Source organism: Dama dama, chromosome 29, assembly GCF_033118175.1.
Source record: "Dama dama isolate Ldn47 chromosome 29, ASM3311817v1, whole genome shotgun sequence".
Lineage (NCBI taxonomy): Eukaryota > Metazoa > Chordata > Mammalia > Artiodactyla > Cervidae > Dama > Dama dama.
In genome coordinates, this window is record NC_083709.1 from 66,265,578 (window position 1) to 66,287,516 (window position 21,939).

General features: G+C 43.7%; 1 protein-coding gene across 5 annotated transcripts in view; it reads left to right on the forward strand.

The window, feature by feature from the left end:
* Positions 1-21,939, forward strand: part of RUSC2 (RUN and SH3 domain containing 2) — a 56,833-nt gene that overhangs the window by 15,889 nt on the left and 19,005 nt on the right. Inside the window, exon 1 of one of the 5 annotated variants that reach the window (XM_061132978.1) lies at positions 6,883-7,144. The exons of 2 other annotated variants lie outside the window; for them this stretch is intronic. The gene's annotated coding sequence lies outside the window, so the exon portion shown is untranslated. Of the gene's footprint in view, positions 1-6,882; positions 7,145-19,335; positions 19,777-21,939 lie in introns of those variants that run through there. 2 more of the 5 variants (XM_061132977.1, XM_061132980.1) reach the window with 2 other exon arrangements.

Here is a 21,939-nt window from a genome sequence, read left to right on the forward strand (position 1 = left end):
ACAATTGAGGGGCAGTGAGAGCACAAGAGTTACTTTGTTCTCTGCGGGAACCTCCCCATTGCTACCCAGAGATGGCGCCAATGCAGGCTAGCCAATCAGGAAATTCCAAACCCTTTTCCTGAACTCTAAACAGCTTGAGGAATCTCTCCAGCTGGAGTTGGGAAAGCTCCCAGTGAGGGAGCTGAGTCTTATGTAACTTTCACGGACTGACCTTTTGTAGGAAAAAACAAACAGCTCCTCAGCTAGTGCTGGACTTTCTGAGGCACATCCTGCATTCTTTCCTAGAGGCTCAGCAGCTCACAAAGCAGAGTTGAAGACTGGTGCGGTTCAACGGGGAGGGATGACGAAAGACAGAGAGAGGAAGGCTGTTGGACCTTCTGGCTGGAACGTGCTGTTTTGGTTCTCATGCTGCAGCTCCCACTAGCAGTGAAGGGAGTGCAGTGCTGGGATGCGGGGAGACGAGCTGAACCTGGGCATCCCCGCCCTGCACGTTCCAGAGGCCACAGCCACGGTACCAGCTCTGTCCTCCCAGCACCCCGCATCCCACCAGGGAGGAGTAGAACTTAGTGTGTGTAAATATGTCCACAATTGTAATGAACCAAATTCTGCTCTGGAAAAAGAAATTTTCCCAATTTAGTTTGGTAAAGATTCAGTTCCTCCTTAGTTCAGTTCAGGGAACATTTTAAACCATGTGCCAGACTCTAGGCTAGGTTAAATGACTGCACAGATGAGTAAGACCGTCTCTTCCTTAACATGCAATCAAGGAGGAGAGAGAATGTATATAAACAGTTATAATATACTTCCTTGTCATATAGTCCTGTGTACTTTATGTATTTCTTTTATTCTTAACTCTCTTATAAAGGTAACCATCAGTTTAACGTCTTATTGTGAACTTAGGGGCCTGCTAATTTATGATAAACAAAAATACAAGAAACTCTCCCTTTTTCAGGTGTGACCAGTTATATTTCTAAATTATACATGAAATAGGCACAACTTTCAAGAATATTCCTATATCAATTGTTCTTATTTCCATAATTTTCTCAAGCTGATATGAGGCATTTTAGAATTTTGAATGTAACTTGAGTCTTTCAAAATGACACATAGCTTTCTCACTGAATTAGGATTTGCTTAGACAAGGATTTGCCTGTACCTTTTGCTTTTTCTCTCAAATGAAGTATTAGGCAAACATCTGGCACAGCAGTAGCTTGGTAGATTACTATTGATGTTGTTTAATCTCTAAGCTGTGCCTGACTCTTCGCCACCCCATGAAGTGTAGCATGCCAGGCTTCCCTGTCCTTCACTATCTCCCGGAGTTTGCTCAAACTCATGTCCATAGAGTCAGTGATGCCATCCAACCATCTCATCCTCTGTCACCCCCTTCTCCTCCTGCCGTCAGTCTTTCCCAACATCAGGGTCCTTTCCAATGAGTCACCTCTTCACATCAGGTGAGATACTAAATATCAAATAGATTGTAAATAATGGCTACTGTCACTGTAAGTATTATTCTTTAGTTACAAGTCATTCCCTTCTAGTCTATGTTGTGTGGTGAGGTAGTGAAAGTGAAAGTCGCTCAGTCATGTCCAACTATTTGCGACCCCATGGACTATACAGTCTGTGGAATTCTCTAGGCCAGAATACTGGAGTGGGTAGCCTGTCCCTTCTCCAGGGGATCTTCTCAACCCAGGGATCGAACCCTGGTTTTCCACATTGCAGGCAGATTCTTTACCAGCTGAGCCACAAGGGAAACCCAAGAATACTGGATTGGGTAGCCTATCCCTTCTCCAGCATAACTCTGGTAATTCCTGACTCTTTGCACATTGTCCTTAGGTTGCTTTTGTAGTAGTTTAAGCCCTGTTTACAAAGCTATTTTGACTATTAGTAATAGAGCCTAGATTTACAGCTCTATGTCTTTACTCAAAATAAGCTCACCTCTCTCCTCATGCTTTTCATCCATATTTACTATATCCAAAGTCATCTGACTGTTGATAGTTCCCATGCTATCTACAACCATACCACATATAGAAATGGGAGGGATAGGTAAGAGAGAAGGACTTGAGACCCAGGTCAGTTCACGTGTGGGTTTGGAACCTGGGGAGCAGGAGAAGAAGAAAAGAAAAAGGCCTGGTAGAGGCATGGGATAGTATTATTAAATAGAAATAGAAAGATAAAGGCTGTTTATGGCTCAGTCTGCACTCCAGAATGATAATGCAATAAGCTAAATTCCACAGATGTTTTTGAAGCACTTTATATGAAGGGAATTAGTCAGTCTGTCAGCTCCAATACAAATAAACTCAGAATTCTTCCTTCACATTCCTCAGTGGCTCCTTCGAGGGGAGCTGCCTCTGAAATGTATGCAACAGCCATGTGGGAAGAGGAGAGAGGATCCCCAGGCAGGCCCAGCGGAGTCAGAATTTTGAGAAACAGATTTTGAATAGAGAGGCCTTTAAAGTCCAGAATAGAAATCAGCAAATTATGGTCCATGCCAGAATAACTTTATAAGGTTTTTACATTTACACTGATAATGGTTTTTACATTTTTAAAGAATTGTTTTTTTTTTTTAAAAAAGAAGGGAATATATGGCAGAATCTTACGGCCACAAAGCCTGAGTAGTTACTGTCTGGCCCTTTACAGACAGCGTTTGCTGAAAGGAGGGTTTCCTGAAAGCTCACCAGAAGCTGCAGGATGCAGGAAAATCTGTTTTGAACCCTAGGGTAGGCACTTGCAGAAAAAAAAGGTGTCAGCATCAATGACAAATACATTTCTATTTCTGCTTTCCAAAAGTGCCAGGGACCTGGCAGACTAATGATTGTTGGGTGGGAAAGAGGGAAAGAGTGAAGCCTTGTACTGGGTGTAGAATACACTGTTGCCTTTGTTCTAACGGAGCAGCGGAATATATCCTTTCATTGACGCTGCTTTATCAGGCCTTTAGATGGAGCAAGTGGATGAGTAGAGGCATTTCTTTCTGTTTGCATTTTTCTACTTTCTCCATTACACATTAGTGGAAATTAATAGCTTGTATCTAGGTAAGCAGATTCCTGACTGTTTCAACTGTTCCTCAAGCCAGTGGTAGGGATTATGTGCCTGAAAGAAAAGAACTGTACCTCCAAGTACAGGCCAGGTTCACTTCCCAACATGGCCCCTGTGACCTAGAAGAAGAAAAATATGCAAGGCCAGGCCTCTCTACTATATGCATGAGTGACAGTCATATTTTTAAAATACTTTGGTCCGAAGAATTTATAGCATTTACATTTCTTGCTATTTATTTTTTATTGAAGTATAATTGATTTACAGTGTTTTAATTTCTGCTCTTCATCAAAGTGATTCAGTTTATATACATATGTGTGTGTATATAGTATGCTGTGCTGTGCTTAGTCATTCAGTCGTGTCTGACTCTTTGTGACCCCATGGGCCTGCCAGGCTCCTCTGTCCATGGAGATTCTCCAGGCAAGAATACTAGAATGGGTTGTCATGCCCTCCTCCAGGGAATCTCCCCAACCCCGGGATCAAACCCAGGTCTCCTGCATTGGAAGTGGATTCTTTACTCTCTGAATCACCACGGAAGCCCAAGAATACTGAAATGGGTAGCCTATCCCTTCTCCAGGGGATCTTCCTGATTCAGGAATCGAAGCAGGGTCTCCTGCATTACCGGCAGATTCTTTACCAGCTGAGCTACCAGGGAAGCCCATATATATGTATATTCCTTTTTTAGTATTCTTTTCCATTATGGGTTATCATAGGATATCAAGTATAGTTCTTTGTGCTCTGCAGCAGGACCTTGTTGTTTATCCATTCTATATATAAAAGCTTACGTCTACTAACCGCAAACTTCTACTGCGTTCCTCCTCCACCCCCCACCCCCTTGGCTACCACCAGCCTGTTCTCTACATGTGTGATTCTGTTTGTTTCATAGGTAGGTTCATGTGTGTCTATTTTAGATTCCCCATATAAGTGATATCATATGATATTTGCCTTTCTCTTTCTGACTTACTTTACTTATATGATAATCTCAAGTTGTATTCTTACTACTTATCATTTGATTGTTCAAATATTTTCTTGCCATCTCACCAGAAGGTGGATACAATTAGCCCCTTCTCCAAATGGTAAAGCTAGAACTTCAAGAGGACAGGTACCCTGCCCCAAGATGACCCAGCAAGTCAGAGAAAAAGCCAAGAATGAAAGCAGTGTTCCTATCCGGGCATCCTGCCACCATCCTAGGCATGAGTAGCTTCCAGATGGAGCTGAGATCAAACCGCATATCTTGAGTCATCAAATCTGGTTGATTCTGAGGCTGCATTGTTCTGATGACCAGGTAGATAAGCCTTGAATGGCAGGAGGAAAAAATGTACTGAATGGGTGGTTCACCAGCCTACCTTCCTACTCCTCATGATGTTGCTATGTTGTGTCTCTGACAATGGCTGTGAGTCAGCCTTGGGCAGGAAGATGATGGAGTCGCTGTTACTGTGTGCTTGGCTGCTGCTTTCTTTGCACGTCAGCATTCCTACCTGGTGCGTGGTACATTTTTGACATTCCACAGTAGTCTGCGGTGCACATGACCCCCCAGTAGCCCAGACCCATCTATTTACATCCACTGTCCAGCTGCCAGCCTCCTCACCTCCCTGTCTGCCAGATGGGACTAGACGAAATCTGTGTTAGGACTGCCTTTCAGGGACGTGACCAGGATAACCACAGCGTTCCAGATTCTGTGTTCAAAGTGTAAGGTCCCTGGATCTCCACCTCTATGCCTTGGGGGAGAAGGAGGCTTTGCAAAAGATTTTTCTAGGCACTGACTCCTGGCCGGATGAGAGCTGGTTTCTTGGTAATTCTATCCTATTGTGTCATTTCTAGGAAAGAAGTTCTAGCCAAATGATTTTTCAAGGGATTTGATATACCTGCTGAAAATACTGTGCAAATCAAATAAAGACCAGCCTAACCATCCTTTCTTTGAAATATCCTATAAAACCTTCCCAGGTGGGTTTTTTTCTTTTTTTTACAAGGTCAGCACTCACAGCGCTAATCTGGGACTTGTGACTGATGAGGCGGAGCTTCTGCTTAGTTAAGTAACAGTCTTTCCTTAATTTTATTCAGATCATTTCAGTGCAACCAGTGTGTGTGTGTGTGTGTGTGTGTGTGTGTGTGTGTGTATGTGTGTGTGCGCACACACACACATACACCCACCCTTCCAAAACAATGTAAACAACATATTAGGTCCCTTGTCCAGGGCCTTCCTGACTCAGGAGGATGCTGTGAACAACAGCTGTCAATTGAGGTCCACCTGGTCCCAGAGATTGGGGACTAGACAGCTGGACCTAGGTCAGCTCTGTTTGTTCCTTTTCCCCTTCCCTGTCCCTGTTAATACTAAACTGTTTTCAACAAGGCTCATTTCCTCCAGAATGCAGCTCAGCATCCTGGAGAAGACCGAGGCCAGTCTTGTAGCAGGAAGCTGCCCTAGATTTGGGCGGTAACCAGTAGAACTTGATACTGACGCCAGAGTGTAAAAATAAACACCTCCTACAGTGCTGTCTTAATCCACTAGCATCAGAGTTGCTATTATTAACCCATAGGCCTCACAGGCAGCTGTGATGGGCAGACAACAGCCTGGCCGGACCTATCCTGCCAACTTGGGATCAGACTGTTTCTTTCCTACATCTACTGGAATCTGATCTGGGGCCCCTGGAGAAGCACCATCAGTCTGGGAGCATGCCCCACAACAGGTAACACTAGAGATAGATTAGTATCTTTGGTTTGGGAGAGCCTTAGGTTCCTAGGGCCGGCCAGCCGATGAGTCTAGAGTGCAATGGGCACAGGCTTACTGATTCAGTCCTAGCGCAAGGGAGGAGGGGGAAAAAAGACTCTTTTCAGTTCCTTTGGCTCTTTTGAAGAGGTTTTGCCCTGCCAGTTCCCTGTATCTGGAGCCTTTAGGTTCCCTGGGAAATTGGGAAAGGAAAGAGATGTCAGGATTCCATTGGTCATCTGACAAAGCTCTAATAATAATAGTAACCCTGACGGAGTACTTACCTTGTGTCAGGCACTTACGTGTAATATCTTACTCAATTCTCCCTCAAACCTTTGAGGGAAAATATCATGACACTTTTGCGAATGAGGAAGCTGAAGTTTAGTGAAGTCGAGTAACTTCCCGAAGCCCACAGCTGGCAGGAAGCGTGTCCGATTTGAATCCAAACCTGTTAACACCAAAATCCGTGCTCTGAATCATTACAGAACCTGGGCTCCTGACTATTCTGGGCCCAGGCAAGACCCTTGCCACCTGCTTTAAACGCTTTTAAAGTAAATATCAGTTTGCTCTCACTTTAGTCTTAGAACCAAAGCAAATACAGTATTGGGTACGCAGAAATGGGCTTCGCTGCTGCCTGCTAGTAAGGCAGTCCCAGTGCTTTGACCAAGCGTCGGGAGCTGGACTTGGAGACTGTTATTTCAAGTCTATTGGAAAATAAGTCACGTCTGGGAAAAGGCTTTTGACTTGACTGAGGAGTCTCGGAAACTATGATCCCTCTGCTGAGACTGGGGTGAGACTAGAACATAGTTTCCCAGGAAGCAAGGCTTTGATGGTTTCTAGCAGTCCTGCTGAGGGTGGAGTGTGTTTGAATGAGAATATTTCCTTGAAGGGCAGCTAGGCGGCTCTCTCTTTCTCCTACCTCCCCCACCCTGTCTGCACAACTGGCTTGTGGTAATTCAATCTAGATTCTTCTCATAGCCTACTTCACTGTGCATATGTGGCCTTTTATTTACAGCTTTCGAGAGTCTGATTGGAGAGCAGCTTACCCGCCCCGCACGACTCAGTCCACTGCCGTGGGGGAGGGGAAGCAGAAAACATTCTGGCTTCGCTTCCTAGAGGCTAGAAGCCAAAGGAGCAGCCAGAGAAGAGCAAAGGGTCGACCACGCTGAGCAGTGGGGAAGCATAGGGACCTTCTGTCCCAGCTAACTTGCTTCTGCAGATATACCCTTGAGAGCTGTCCTCCGAGTAGGCGGCCCACGCTGGGCCTTTCAGCACTCGCCCCTGGCTCACTGTCTCTGTCTTGGTTTCCTGCTCCTTGCTGCTCTCCACCTAGCATTAGGAGGCTCTGTCTCTCTGTCTCTTTATCCACTGCTGCATCCTCCACCCCTGCATCTGAAGAACTCAACCTTCAAGGTAGGAATTGACTCTCCTAATTCTCTGTAATCCTCCCCTCTCTCCCTAACCTACATCCTCAGAAGAGGTAGATTTACAGCAAGTTCTCAATCCTTACAGACTTCTAACTGTGGCAGTTAGAAGCCGGGCACTTGGAAGTATAGGGGGGTGGTGTGTGTGTGTGTGTGTTTCTGTGTGTGTCTGTGTGCATCTGTGTATTTATGTTGAGAGGGAGGACATTTATTAGCACACTGCATAGGGACCTTCCCTTGGGCCCAAGGTTTTAATTTGGCTTAGTTTATAATTAGAGTTGAAAGGTACCTTAAGAAGTTATCTGATTTAGCCTCCTGCCTCCAAACAGGTGCTATGAGTTGAGCTAAGAAGGGAATCAAACGATTGATCTAATGGAGAAGGGCATGCACTTGCTGGCTGGATTACTGGAAGAGAATATTTTTCTAGGTGTAATCCCATTTGAGCATTTGCTCCAGAAACTGGAACAAGGCTGAGGTGACTATCATGGTATTTCTATGGAATAAAGGAAAGAGACCCTTTACAGCTCCATGAGGGTCAGTGGCTTCTAGATTATTCTTTTCTTGGGTATAATTCCTAGTGCTGCACTCTCCTCACAACTGAGCCTGAGAGGTAAAAGGCTTGGCACTTGTTGGGGGTTTCACCCCAACATATTCTGTCTGTGATTTTTGGTTCCATTAAAGGCGCTTACATATTTCCAGTTCATAAGGGAGGAGATAGGCTTTTGGCCACCTGATGCGAAGAGCCAACTCATTGAAGAAGACCCTAATGCTGGGAATGATTGAAGGCAAAAGGAAAGGAGGGCTGCAGAGGATGAGATGGTTGGATAGCATCACTGACTCAAAGGACATAAGCAAATTTCGGGAGATAGTGAAGGACAGGGAAGCCTGACATCCTGCAGTCCATGGGGTCACAAAGAGTCAGACATGACCTAGCAACTGAACAATAACAAGACTTGGGAGAAAGGAGATAAACCCACACCAGGTGGTCCTAGGAAAGAGCCTATTCTGTTGTACTTCAGAGTCAGGCCTCTTCTAAATCTGTTTGATTTTGGGGGGTGGACTTTTAGCTGAACCTTTCTGTAACATATTTGAGAAGCCAAACGCAAAGCAAGCTCTGTGCTTCTAAAGAAGACTCTACATTAGGGAGGCCTGATAAGGAAGCAGCTGGGTGTGTCTGGGACAGCCTTTCAGGCTAGGCCTCTTCCAGCACACGCCCAACACACTGGCTGGCCTCACTTGGAGTCCAAAATAACTTAATGCCAGTTCAGAACAGTGGCCTCCTCAGTTCGGAGCAGCTACACACAACCTGGGGGAAAGACAGATGTGCTCCTGGGCGTTGGCTGCTATTCCGTGTGTGGACTCGACTCCTGATGTCACAGCCTGGTGCTCAGGCAGCTAACGGCCTGTTTATTCTCTCCTTGCCACTCGGCCCGGAGACTGCAGGAATCACTATGACCACCAACTCTTAAATCTCCAAATTCTTCCAGCATCTCTCATACATTTCAGTGAGAAGTACTTGTCTTAGAGGAAATTCAGTGTCCATCAAATCTCATGGCCTATAAAGACATAGAACCTTAGTGGGCATGGGGGTAATTATACAAACTGATTTTTCTGAATTCACTTAGAAAGTTATTTTCTGTGACGTAAGTCTGCTGTTGATGCAGTTAATTGACATCATTTCCCAAGCATATATGATTCGAGAGTCATGAAGTAAAAAAGATGATTTCTTGCAGTTTTCGTTTCACTCCCCATTTCCCCGATCCAGACCAACTGTGCTTAGTCTTGCCGTTGCCCAGAGATTTTCAGAAGTTTTTCATATGAGCCCTAAGGTCCCCTGGAAGCCTTTGGGGGGCCCCTCTGAAGTGGAGAGAGGGAGTTGGAGTGTATGGGGCTTTAGGCCTTCCCTGCTTCAACCAGAGATGTTCTATGTATTGGGGCTGAAAAAGTCTGAAACCACTCCTCCGACCCTTATCTTACATCCTGAAACATCTTTCTTGTTGCCAGAGCCCTCCAAAGAGGCATGTTGGCAATGATTTTAGCAAAATTAGGAGCCCCTCAAGTTGAGCTCTTACCCCTAAACACCCAGCACAGTGCTTTGTACCCAGCAGAAGTGTGTGCAGTGGATACTTGTGACTGGTTTATTTGATTGATTGATTGACTCTTGAGAGGATATTAATTCATGGCCTTGGGATGCTTCTCCCTCAGAGAAGAGAGTATATGGTAAATTGTGGTTTATTTTTATTCAGTATGATTTGGGCACTTCTGACCTTTCCTACTGGAATCACTCATGCAGTCTGAGGCAAAAACATGGCCAAAAGGAGTTACCTAACATAGATTGTTTCTGGTGTAGAGGATACCTGACTAGGTCAACACAGGCAAGTACTTCCTGCTAATGTCCAGAGAAAAGTGTCCTGAGGTGAAAGGTAAGCAGAGCAATTGGGAAGGACTAGGGACAGAAATGTATTCAGATCACATTGTCTTATCTATTTTGCAATACAGCTTTCACTAAAAGTTACCTGCCTGATAGTTTCCAAAACTACTCAATGTCTTGATTATGGGAAATACAGATCTTTTTATTTGCTAAACTATACTTAAAACACTGTCCAAGCTGTTTATCTATAGCCTCCAGTATATATCGACCTATCTTTTGAAGGGGGAGGGCTTTATTTTGTTTTAAAACATTTACATTTTATAAAAGTTATATACATGTGTATATACATATATACATACATATATATATATATAGTTTTTAAAAAGCCAAATAGTAAAAAAAAAAAAAAAAAAGAACATTAGTGGGACAACTGGCAAAACCCTCACAATCTCCAACTTCAGACAATAATACTGTATTAAGTGTTGATTTCCTTGTTTTGGCAAATGCACCATGACTATATAAGATGGTAACATTAGGGGGTGCAGGTTGAAAAGACATAGGGATACACTCCTAACTATCTCTGTTATTTTTCTAAAAATTATTCCAAAAATAAATAGTTAATTTGAGGACTTCCCTGGTGGTCCAGTGTTGAGAATCTACCTTCTAATGCAGGAGATGCAAGTGTGATTCCTGGTCAAGAAAGTAAGGTTCCACATGCTGCAGGCCAACTGAGCCCACATGCCACAACTAAGACCCAAAAAGTTCGTACACAACAATAAAAATCTTCACACAAAAAAGAGCCAAATCATGCCAAATCTGAGATAATGACCATCAAAATCAATAATACCCAGCAAGAGATTATGACCCACTGAATGTTTTTTAAAAAGCCAAGAATCTATACAGATACCAAAAAAATAAATAGGAAGGAAACAGGAAATCTTTCTCATATTGGAATGCCAGCTAATAAATGTAGGAGGAATAATAGAAAGAAAATCATCATTTTTCAACCATCACAGTAAATAATTATTAATAATTCAGGTAAAATCTTCAATGGATGCTGGTATTTTTAAAGAGTAACAACAAGGCATTACATTTCTATAAAATGTTTATAATTTATAGAGCATTTTCACACAGTGTTTTGAATAGGCTACCATTCAGATCTATAGCAAGATGTTTTATCTCTCCTTAGCCTCCATATCCTTTTTTCACCTGTCAACTCCCTATAGCATAGCCTGGTTCAGGTATAAGAATGCTCAGCAGCGAATGATTATATTCAGGTATGTTTTATTTTCACCTCCCCTGGATCTTTCTAATAATTTCGTACTAACTGCTTATCTGTGAGAATTTATCCTTTATTTAAAACATTTTACCCATAGCTGATTTGTGTTCTGTCTCTGATGTTCTTAATATTTGAAGTTCTTGCAGTTTAAATCTATTATTTGTTGTTTTCTGTTATTCATTCATAGTATCTTGTTTCCATGTATATTTGTGATCTTTGATGCAAATTAATTTTTGCATACTCCTTAATTTTGAGAATCCTGTCAACTTAAGCTGGAGATATTTTTCTCCAAAAGTTTGGAGGAACCATCAACCCTGGATCACATGAGCTTGCTTCAAGGGTCTCAGCCTAACTTGGGTTTAGCTATCCCTTGCCTTTCTAGTGGTCCAAGGCTTGCCATTCTGACCACAGTAGAAATGCTTGTGCAAACCACATAAAATCTGTCGACATACAAGATGTGACCACCAGGCTCTCTCTCACTTTGCAATCTTCACTCTAGGATCATGACTGTGGAAATAAACGATAGTGAAGTGCTAACTGAAGACATGGCTGCTCACTCATTTTTCCATCCCTAGTGTGAAAATGGAAAGAAATGAGGGGTTAAGAGAGATCTTGGCCTTGAAGATTTATTTACTAAGCACTTTGCTAAGGCTTAACTTTCTGGTTTTAATCTTCCTTCCTTCCTTGCCTCTTATCAAATATGCTATTCTCTTACAAACAATAAATGCCAGTGAGGGTGTGGAGTAAAGGGAACCCTCTTACACTGTTGATGGGAATGTACATTGATACAGCCACTATGGAGAACAGTTTGAAAGTTCCTTAAAAAACTGAAAATAGAACTACCATATGACCCAACAACCCCACTCCTGGGCGTATACCTGGAAAAAAACGTAATTCTGAAAGATCCATGCACTGCAATGTTTATTGCAGCACTGTTTACAATAGCCAGGACCTGGAAACAGCCTAAACGCCCATCAACAGAGGAATGGATGGGGAAGATGTGGTACGTGTGTACAGTGGAGTATCAGCCATAAAAAGGAATGAAATTGTGCCATTTGCAGAGTCATGGATCGACCTAAAGACTGTCATACAGAGGGAAGTAAGTCAGAAAGACAGATATTGTAGATTAACTCATATATGGTGCATATAACCTGTTTACAAGGTAGAGATGAGACACAGATGCAGAGAACAAACAGATGGACACTAAGAGGGGGAAGGGGAGAGGGATGAATTGGGAGATTGGGATCGCCATATATACACATGTATAAAATAGATAACTAATGAAAACCTACTCTATAGCCCAGGGAACTCTACTTAATGCTCTGTGGTGACCTCAGTGGGAAGGAACTCTAAAAGAGAGGCTACATATATACGTATAACTGATTCACTGTGCTGTACCACAGAAACTAACGCAGCGTTGGAAAGCAACTATACTCCAAAGAAAATTTAAAAATAAATGAATGAATAAAAGAACCGATTTAAAAAGTTTAAGGAAAAAAAAAAAGCTATTCTGAGGCAAAGCTAACCTCCTGAAAGCTGACTTGAGTCCAGCTAGCCCACTGGGCTTGGCATTCAATAGCTTTACCAAGCAAACATCGGTGGTGCCCTACTGAGTGCCAATTCTGGGCTCAGAATTACTTATCAAGATATAAGACAGAAAAAAAAAAAAAGATATAAGACAGTCCCACTCTTCAAAAGTGTGCTGTCATCCAGAGATAAATAACAATAAAATGGCCAAGACTTGGTACCAAATGAGTTGTGTAGACAGTTGATATTGAAAAAGTTCGGAATAAAGAGTTTCATGATAAAGAAAAGCTTCCAGACATGGTAGAATTTGAGCTAGATCCTTTGAAAAGAAACAAAGGCAAGGAAAATGGAGCATTCCAGATATCTTCCCAGTGGAGTGAGCCAAAATTCAGAATAAATTTGTCGTGTGATGGAACATGGTTGGATAAGTAGGAAGGAACTTTGAATACCACGTTAAGGAATTTGGATTATCCTGTAGGCAGTGGGGGGCCACTAACAACTTTTTAGTAGTAAGGTGAGGATGCCAATATTGAGGCAGTACTTTGGGGAAATTAGTCTTGTGTCAGTATATAGGATAGCTGGGAGGAAAGATCCAGAATGAAAGCAAGAAAACTGATTAGAAGGCTGTGTGATAATTCAGAGGGGGGCGGTGCCTGCAGGTCTGAATTCGGATGATAGAAGTAGTGACGGGAACTCGAAAGGCAGTGTAACAAGTGGTTAGGAACACTGACTCTGGAGTCAGATGGTTCTGTGTCTGAATGCCAGATCAGACGTTACTGACCGAGTTACCTTTTGTTGTTGTTGTTCTGTTGCTAAGTCGTGCCCATAGACTGCAGCACGCCAGGCTTCCTTGTTGATCACCAACTCTCAGAGCTTGCTCAAACTCGTGTCCATTGAGTCGGTGATGCCATCCTACCATCTCATCCTCCTGCCTTCAATCTTTCCCAGCATCAGGGTCTTTTCCAATGAGTCAGTCCTTCACATCAGGTGTTCAAAGTATTGCAGTTTCAGCTTCAGCATCAGTCCTTCCAATAAACACTCAGGACTGATTTCCCTTAGGATGGACTGGTTGGATCTCCGTGCGGTCCAAGAGACTCTCAAGAATCTTCTCCAACACCACAGTTTAAAAGCATCAATTGTTCGGTGCTCAGCTTTCTTTATAGTCCAACTCTCACATCCATACATGACTACTGGAAAAACCATAGCTTTGACTAGATGGACCTCTGTTGACAAAGTAATGTCTCTGCTTTTTAATATGCTGTCTAGGTTGGTCGTAGCTTTTCTTCCAAGGAGTAAGCAAGCGTCTTTTAATTTCATGGCTGCAGTCACCATCTGCAGTGATTTTGGAGCCCCAAAAAATAAAGTCTGTCACTGTTTCCATTGTTTCCCCATCTATTTGCCATGAAGTGATGGGACTAGATGCCATGATCTTAGTTTTCTGAATGTTGAGCTTTAAGTCAGCTTTTTCGCTCTCCTCTTTCACTTTCATCAAGAGACTCTTTAGTTCTTCTTTGCTTTCTGCCATAAGGGTGGTGTCATCTACATATCTGAGGTTATTGCTATTTCTCCTGGCAGTCTCGATTCCAGCTTGTGCTTCATCCAGTCCAGCATTTCTCATGATGTACTCTGCATATAAGTTAAATAAGCAGGGTGACAATATACAGCCTTGATGTACTCCTGTCCTGATTTGGAACCAGTCTGTTGTTCCATGTCAAGTTCTAACTGTTGCTTCTTGACCTGCATACAGATTTCTTAGGAGGCAGGTCAGGTGGTCTGGTGTTCCCATCTCTTGAAGAATTTTCCACAGTTTGTTGTGATCCACACAGTCAAAAACTTTGGTGTAGTCAATAAAGCAGAAGTATATGTTTTTCTGGTCTTCTCTTGCTTTTTCGATGATCCAGCAGATGTTGCCAATTTGATCTCTGGTTCCTCTTCCTTTTCTAAATCCAGCTTGAATATCTGGAAGTTCACAGTTCACATACTATTGAAACCTGGCTTGGAGAATTTTGAGTATTACTTTGCTAGCGTGTGAGATGAGTACAATTGTGCAGTAGTCTGAGCATTCTTTGACATTGCCTTTCTTTGGGATTGGAATGAAAACTGACCTTTTCCAGTCCTGTGGCCACTGCCGAGTTTTCCAAATTTGCTGGCATATTGAGTGCAGAACTTACAGCATCATCTTTTAGGATTTGAAATAGCTCAATTTTGTATAATGGTAGTTTAAAGAAAGCTGATTTGAAATAGAAAAATCAATTTGGTTTTTTGTTTTTTTTTTTGATTGGTTGGTTGGTTTTTGTTTGGGGGGGCCGCACCACGCTGAGTGGGAGATCTTAGTTCCCCAACCAAAAATCTAACCCGTGCCCCTTGCTGTGGAAGCGCACAGTCTTAACCATTAGATCACCAGGGGAAGTCCCTCCATTTGCGGGAGTAAGAAGTACCCTAGTGGGCTATTGGAGATTTGATTCTGGAAGTTCAGGAAGAATGAAGATTTGGAAATCAACAGAATACTGGGAAGGGCTAAACACTTCTCAGGTTGAAAAAATTTCAGGTCTGAGCCCTACTGTGAGTCTATATTTAAATATAGGTCAGGTATTGTTGTATTAAACAATGAAGAAAGAATGATCTAAGAAGAAAAACTCGGAAGCCAAAGGAAAAAGAGGGTTTCAATAGGAGAGGGTGGATAAGTGTCAGGCAATTTAAATATTATGAGCTTAAAAGTTAGAACTGCTTTTAGACAATTCAAGTATTAATAAAAAGAAGACACAGTTCTGACTGAGAAATAATTAAGGAGAAAGAATTAACATAGTCCATCCTTCTAAGAATTTTGGTATTGAAAAAAAAAACAGACGGAAGAGGGAATTGTTTGAGATCCTAGGGTTGACATGGCAGTGATACCCTCTATTTTCTAGTACACCTGAGTTTCTGCCACCCCTACCCCCACGCAGTTCCTGAGCCTTTAGAGACTTCTGCCTCTGTGGTGCTAGATGGCATTGCTCACTGCTGCAGCTTCTTTTTTTTAACAGCTTTATTGAGACATAACAGATATCTGTCTCATCATTTAAAGTATACTATTCAGTTGCTTCCCTGGTGGCTCAGACGGTAAAGAATCTGCCTGGGTCCAATCCCTGGATTGGGAAGATCCCCTGGAGGAGGGCATGGCAACCCACTCCAGTAGTCTTGCCTGGAGAATCCCATGGACAGAGGAGCCTGGCAGGCTGCAGTCCATGGGGTCACAAAGAGTCAAACATGCCCGAGCGACTAAGCACACATTCAATTGTTACTAGGATATTCACAGAGTTGGGCAACCACCACCATAATCTGATTTTAGAACATTTGCATCATCCCCCCAAAAAATCCCGTACCCAATAACAATCACTCGCCATTTTCCCTTTCCCCAAGTCCCTGGAAGCCACTCCAGTAATCTACTTTTCATCTCCATAGATTTGCCTAGTCTGGGCATTTCATATGAAAAGGGCTTCCCTGGTGAAATGAAGTCAAACAATACATTGCCTTTAGTGTTTGGCATCTTCCACTTAGCATAATGTTTTCAAGGTTCATCCACATTGTAGCATGTTTCACTACTTCATTACTTTTTATCACCAACTAATATTACATTTTATGACTATACCACATTTAATTTAATCCATTCATCTGTTAATAGATATTGGGTTGTTCCTACGTTTTGGCTATTATAAATAATGCTGCTGTGAACATTCATATATAAGCTTTTGTGTGAGGATAGATATGTTTTCACTCCCTTAGGGTATATACCTAGGAGTAGGATTTCTGGGTCATATGGTGACTCTGTGTTTAATGTTTTGAGAAGCTACCAGACTATTTTCCAAAGTGATTGAACTATCATACAATCCTCCCAGCAGCATATGAGGGTTCTAATTTCTCCACATCATCAACATTTGTTATTGTCTGTCTTTTTTATTTATCTTTTCTAATAGGGGGAAGTGGTATCTCATTTTACTTTTGATTTGCACTTCCCTAATAACTTACGATATTCAGTATCTTTTCATGTGCTTATTGACTATTTGTTTCCTTTAGAGAAATGTCTGCTCAGATCCTTTTCCCATTTTTAAATTGGGTTATATATCTTTTGTTGAGTTATAAAAGTACTTTATGTATTCTGGATAGAAGTCCCTTATCAGATATATGATTTGCAAATGTTTTCTTCCACTCGTTGAGTTGTCTCCCCCCTCCTTTTTTTTCTTTTTACTATCTTGATTGTGTTCTTTAAAGCACAAAATTTTTAAACTTTTATGAAGTCCAACTTATCTGTTTTTTCTTTGGTCACTTGTACTTGTGGTATCATGTCTAAGAATGCATTATGTAACTCAAGATTATGAAGGGTTATTCCTTTTTTGCTACGCTTTCTTTTAATAGACCTTTTCTCCCCCTTATGAACAGCAGGGGTCTTCTCTATCGGCCTTTTGAGTCAGATCTGCCCACCACTTAACTTTCATTTACACTCTCACCCCTTTTAGACTACTCTAATTCAACAAGACTTTGACTCACCACCTTCTACAATCTAAACACTGCTAGTATTATGAGAAACACAAAATAAAAAATGATACTATCTCAAGCTCTGGATATTGGGAATACGAAGATGAGTATAACTTGGACGTTGCTATCTAAAAGAGCCATTAAGGCGGATATGCAAAAAAAAGAGCATAATCATGTCAAATAACAAGTGATTTACTTAATCAAAACCTCTCATGAACTGTTAGTTTCCAATGAAGTTTGCCTCAGTATACAATGAAGTGAGAAAAATAATGACTTTGTTTTTTTAATAAAATGATGAAAATAACTGATACAAGGGTTTTTTGTTGTTGTTGTTATTGTTTTAATGATCTTACTTGGCAGTATAAGAAATTGGCAGCCTGTATTGACCCCCTGGCTTTTGTGGGATTTTTTTTCTTGTCTATAAAATCAGTAATCTGCAATCACAGTTCAGTAGACAAAGATAATTTCTGGCTTCAAGGTGATCAGTGAAGACTTGATGCAGGAGTTGACCTGGGCCTTGTAGGTTTTGGATAATTCCTTATAGGTTTAGTCAAGTGTAACAGGCAGGAGAATCTGAACAAAGACAGCTGAGTGGAAAGAGCTTATGAGACAGGTTTGAAGGACTACATGAATGGAGGATGGAAAGTAAGGTTGGATAGAAAGTGAGTAGACAGAAAAGATGGAGGGAACTTGAAAGCCAAAGTGAGGAGTTTGAACTTGATTCTCTAGGTATTGGATAACAGTAAAAGGGGCAGGAGGAGTGAATGTTGACTAAAGATAAGACTTCGGGGTAATAAATCTGGCAGTACTAAGTAGGAAGTAAATTGCAGGTGAGAAGACTAGTTAGGAGGCATTGTGGTTTATAATGTGGTTTATAAAGGTTTATAAAGGATGGTGTTTATAGTTTGTTTCTAGTCAGAAAAAAAATTGATCTTCTCATCAAAGCCTTATAGATCTTTGGCAGTAATTGGTGGAAAGTAGGTGATGATGTAGTCTGTGATGTGGTGAATAAGTTAAGCACTGGAAATATGGTAGCTGCTACCTGCTGTAGGCAACTGGAAACATTTCCAGAGTAAATGACTTTCCATGCACAGCTTAGCCTCAGAGAAATTTCAGGGACAAAGGCCCTGGGTCCAGAGCTCCAGCTGCAGCTCTAAGCACTGGTTGAGATTGACTTTGCCCCTGTCTCAGCTGCTTATCCAGCCTCCTGTGAGGTCTGTTCCAGCAGGGGGAGAGGGAAGCACAGTGATACCTTCCAACATCCCAGAGGGGACCACTCACGGCTAGTTTTATGAACAGCAGCCTCCCTCTCTCCTTTTTTCTGCTTTGTAGGATCATGGGGACATGGCCCCTCAAACAAGTCAAGGTTGGAGATAGGTTTGGGGGGTCTTTAGCCACTTCTCTCTAACTCAGCTCATTTCAGCATAACGTCAGTGGGCACTTGAGTCTCATAGGGAATAGAAGCAACAATAAATGGCAAGAAAGGACGTCTCTTCTAGATCCTGAGTGGTGGCTGACATGGCCCTGGCCAGTAGACCTAAGCCTTCTTTTTAGGGCCTGAAAATCCAAGGGCTTGGCTGTGGAGTCCAGATAGTGGTCCATACTGGAAGGAGCCCTGTGACAGCTAGAGCTTGAGGGCCAAGCCCAGCTTGAGACCATCCCTGTTCGGGGATGCCCGTGGGCGGCCCTGGCACGGACTGGACAGAGACACGCTGCTGCTGACGGGGCACCTGGCTCCGGCTGTGTCTTCTCCGCCGTTTCCTGATTCCCGCAGAACTGGCCCAGAACCTAAGGGTGGAGTAGGGAAGGGGTGGAGAGCTCTGTAGGGCTTCAGAAGGAACCGAGGTTTCTCTGGCCTGGGGGGGACCACTCCTTTCCGTTAGCCTTCCTTTCTCTAGGAAAACAGACTTCCTGCTCCCTGGCCTGACCAAATGGACATACCCACAGGCCTAGCTGGTCCCTGCTTAGCACTAACCAAAAACTGATGTAGGTGAGAGGGGGAGGGATTCTGCTCCAGCCACACCAACAGACCCTCGGAAGATCCAGGGAGCTGAACTGGACCCTGTGGTAGGAAGGGGCCTGCAGCCAACTTGATCCTGAGGCTCACTACCACTCGTCGTATAGGAGCCCACCAATGCCCCAGTCTCTCTCTCTCTCTCCTGTTCTTCTGATTCAGATCCCGTTTCTCTGAAGAGGCACACCCTAGATAGCCTAGTGTCAAGTCTAGGAACTTGGTATTACTGCTGGTGGAATGATGACTGGTCCCCACAGCCTCCCTCCGGGCCTGCAGGAACCCCCTCCCCGGCTGGCTGCTCCACCCTGAGGCTCGTCTGGAATCCTAGTGAAAGGAAAAGGCTGGAAAACAAGGAGTCATTCAGAGTGGGTGAAAAGAGGAGGGAGAGGTTTTCTGGCTGAGATCGAAAAGGAGGGGCCTGAGGAAGGAAGGAAGCTCCCAGCCTCCTCCCAGACCTTTTCCCTGAGACTCCTAGGAATGAGAGGAGCCGGGCCCTGCTCACTAGGCTTCTGTTTGCCGCTGGGGGAGTTCTCGCCTCACAGCACTGCCTGCCCTCTGTGGCTGACTCCCTTCTCTACCCTCCCCCTTCCCCAGGCTAGAGGGCCCGCAGGGACTGCCAGGCTGGGAGGCTGAGCGGCTGCACTGTGGGCATGCCTGGTCCTTCCCTCCCCCCTTCCCGGAGCAGCAACGTCACCGCAGCACCAGCGGCAGCGGCAAGGATACTGGGCTGGGATTGCGCAGCCTCCCTGCATTAGCAACGATGCCATTGTATTAGCAGAAATCAGATCTTAGGAAATCAGCCCACTTGCCCCTGTGCGGGCCGGTGGAACAGTGCCTCAGCTCCAACTGTCAAGATAGAGCTTGGTGGGAGTGCTGCGGAACAGAAGCCTTGGGATTCAGCTAAGGCACCTTACGGAGGTAAGGCTCAGCGGGGCTGGGGGGAGGAGCAGGACAGGGACGCCGAACAACCGATCAGCACATTTGGGCCCTGGCTTCTGAGGGTTGGCTTTGTCTTTCCGAGAGGGAGAGAGAGCGAGCAAGCGAGCAGGAGAGCAAATGTTAGACAAGCTCATCCATGCATACTTTCGGGCTGTGGTGCAGAGATGGGAAGAACAGAGGCTGGGGCTGATGCTATTTTGTGGAGAAGATCCCCTTCTTCCTTTCTGAGCATTTCTAATGAAGCTGCTATAGTGTGGGTCAGGAGAGAGGGAGTCAGAGCTGGACACAAAGGCTTAATGAGAAGAGACACCCGTACCTCTCCGGTAAGTTTATGATGGAGAACTGCAGGGATCCTCTCAGCCTTCAAGAGCAGGCACTGGGAAGGGGAAGCATCGAGCCCATCTTGTCCATGTACATACATACATGCACACAGACACGCATACCACATCTGGTGCTGCAGGAGCCACGAAGCTGCAGATAAGGATGGAGTAAGAAAGAATGTTGACCAGGAGGCTCCACATTATAGGGAGAGAGAGGATGTAATACCTAGGACACCTGACCTGTTATCATTGGCCTTCTTATACAGGCTTAGATTCCTAACAGGAGCAGACCTAAGGATAAGTCGATACACCCAAATCCACTCTCCTGCTCTCCCCCCTTCAGTCCTGTCCAAGAGAGAACCCAGACAGGAAAAGGCTTAGCAGTCCTGCTGAGGCTGCCCATCAGACCTCAAGTCAAGGTCAGATTGCTGGAGAATAACAACTGAGTATCACTATCTTCCCCTCCTCCTTCAGAGGCCAAAAAAAAGAGGGAAGGGGTTCTATGACTGGCAGAAAGATGCTAATGACCAAAGACAAGGGAAACCTTTCTCTGGAGTTTATAACTTCTTCCTGCCCAGAATTACCCAGAATTCTATTGCTGAGAAGATAGAATTCTTTAAATACCCCTCTCCATTGGATCACCTTGGTGGAGGATTCAAAAACATACACTATTAGGAGTCAGTAGTTCCATGTTGTGCAAAATGTGATTGGGTAGGGTAATACATTGGGAAATTGTGGGAAGGTATTAGTTCCCGGGAAGCATCTAGGAATGTGAACTGTGGTGCAAGGGAAAAGGGTATTGAGGACTGTGAATGGGACAGAGAGATGTGAGCTGGAAACTGGAGCAGGAGGTAGGATTAAAGAGTGTTATTAGAGCCTGGGGCATTGATATGAAAGGGGCTATGGGTTCAAAGACTAGCAAAATGGGTAAATACAAACTGTGTAAATGGAAACTGTGAGTCCCGGTGGCTCAGATGGTAAAGAATCTGCCTGCAATGCAGGAGACCTGGGTTAGATCCCTGGGTCAGGAAGACCCCCTGGAGAAGGAAATGGCAACCCACTCCAGTATTCTTGCCTGGAGAATTCCATGGACAGAGAAGCCTGGTGGGTTACAGTCCATGTGGTCGCAGAGTCAGACACAACTGAGCCACTAACACATTCACTTTCAAGTAGAAACTAAAGTGTGAGCCTCTCCAGGAAAAAGTAGGAAGTGTCTGCGTTGGTAGCAGGGTAAATGCAGAGACTTTAGGAAGAGGGTGTGACCCTGATCATTTTCTGAGAGGCAATTGTAGTGGAAAGAATTAAGAATTGAGCAGACCTGGGTTTGCGTCCATCTTAGCCATATAATTATGGCAAACTGTTTACACTTCCTAAGCTTCAGTTTTCTCATCTGTAAAGTGGGGATGGTTATGTCTACTTTAAAGGATTATAGTGGAATTAGAGATGCTGTATGTCAATCATGTTGAGTGTAAGTGCTCAGTAAATGATCCCTAATAAACAGCATTATGATGATTGGCCAAGAGAGACCTATTTGTGATGAGACCCAGGAAGAGGGCTCTTGTGGAAAGCTTTCCCTAATTGTGGGGATCCTAGACCTTGTAACTTTATGCTGACTGAGCCCACCACTTCTCTGTCCATCTGTTAGACAGAGCTGAGAGCTTTCTTCCACTTTCTTCTGGGTTCTCTATTCCCCCCTCCTCCATCTCTCATGTCTCTCCATCTCACCAGGGTACAGAAAGAGACCAGGATGCACTCTCCCATCTCACTGTTTTCTCTTCCCCTTTCTTAGAGCTCATGGGCCACAGTATTAAACTTGTCTTCT